Consider the following 2,500-nt stretch of genomic DNA (forward strand, 5'->3'; position numbering starts at 1 on the left):
TATATATATATATATGTATATTTATATATAAAAATATATATATATATATATATATTTATATATATATATATATATATATATATATATATATATATATATATATATATATATATACATATATATATATATATATATATATATATATATATATATATATATATATATATATATATATATATATATATATATATATATACATATATATATATATATATATATATATATATATACATATATATATACATATATATATATATATATATATATATATATATATATATATATATATATATATATATATATATATATATATATATATATATGATAAATTTTGCACATTTTTACGTGTTTTTCATATTCAAATAAGCCATATATATTTTTGATACATTAATGTCTGGATTCTCTTAACGACCTCGGGATCAGAGCCCCAGGCGAAATCACACAAAGACAAGAGCTTGGCTCCGGCCGGGAATCGAACCCTGGTCGGCAAGCTTGTACAGACAGTGACTAACCCACTTGGCCAAGTGGGTTAGTCACAGTGAAAATGAAAATATGAAATATAAGATTAAGTCTGAAGAAGTATGCCGAAACTAGTCAGGACTTAATCTTATACTTCATATTTCCATTTTCCCTGTGGTTCTTTGGCATCTGAGCATCATGTTTCCTGTGATTTTACGCATATATATGCATATATATATATATATATATATATATATATATATATATATATATATATATATATATATGTATATATATATATATATATATATATATATATATATATGTATGTATATATATATATATATATATATATATATATATATATATATATATATATATATATATATGTATATATATGTATATATATATATATATATATATATATATATATATATATATATATATATATATATATATATATATATATATATATATATATATGTATATATATATATATATATATATATATATATATGTTACATATATATATATATATATATATATATATATATATATATATGTGTGTGTGTGTGTGTATTTATATTTGTACATTTATATAGATATGTATATATTTATACATACTTACATACACACACACAAACCAACATATATAAATATACACTTGTGAAGTATATTTGTATCATAAGGTTAACTATTTTCATTGTTTCAAAACTAATCAATTGTGTAAAATTTAATTTCAAGTGAAACAAGTGATTGTATAATTTTTCTATGTATCTAACTATTTTGTCTTAGTCTAAGGTTTTATTCCAAATTAATATTTCAATCAAGTGATTATATAATTTTCAGAACGGAAAATTTTGTCTTAATGTAAGTTTTGTTCAGACTTAATATTACGAGTTATATATTTTTCTTTATTAAAGTTCTTTCAAATTGTTGTAATTTTTATATGTTATATTTGATTTTGTAAAGAGAGTATTATTTCAACCACCAGTGTTTTTACAGTACTCTCTCGTATCCTAGTTAAAGAATCAAAGTAAGAAGTTGTTTGAATAGTTCTTACTAATAATTACCCAGTGTTGTTTTGAGTGTTCTTAAGAGACCTTTCGATAATCAGTTTTTTTTTTATATATTGCTCTCTGGGAGTTTTCTATGTCTCAGAGCTTAGGTATTAATAATTTCAAGTGTGACAGATTTAATGTTAAAACAAACAGGAGAGTTTGGAACTCGAGAGGTTGAGTAGCTTGCCAGCCATATTATATATAATATATTGTGGTTCCCACACCATGAAACTGTAGTATAATAATGTTTATATATATGGATATATACATGTAAATATACTGTACATGTGTATATTTGTTATATATATATATATATATAAATATATAAATTTATATATATATATATATAAATATATAAATATATAGATAGATATATATATATATATATATATATATATATATATATATATATATATATATATATATATATATATATATATATATATATATATTATACGCACATTTATATACACATATACATATACGCATATATATGTAATTTATATATACAACTAAAGCATAATATATATATATATATATATATATATATGTGTGTGTGTGTGTGTGTGTGTGTGTGTGTTTATATATATATATATATATATATATATATATATATATATATATGTATATATATATATGTGTGTGTGTGTTTATATATATCTATCTATCTATCTATATATATATATATATATATATATATATATATATATTTATATATATATATATATATATATATATATATATTTATATATATATTAATATATATATATATATATATATATATATATATATATATATATATATATATATATATATATTATATATATATATATTTATATATATAAATATAAATATATATATATATATATATATATATATATATATATATATATATATATATATATATAAATTCTATATATATATATATATATATATATATGTATATATATATATATATATATATATATATATATATATAT

The sequence above is a fragment of the Palaemon carinicauda genome, chromosome 9, assembly GCF_036898095.1.
Source record: "Palaemon carinicauda isolate YSFRI2023 chromosome 9, ASM3689809v2, whole genome shotgun sequence".
Classification (NCBI taxonomy): Eukaryota; Metazoa; Arthropoda; class Malacostraca; order Decapoda; family Palaemonidae; genus Palaemon; species Palaemon carinicauda.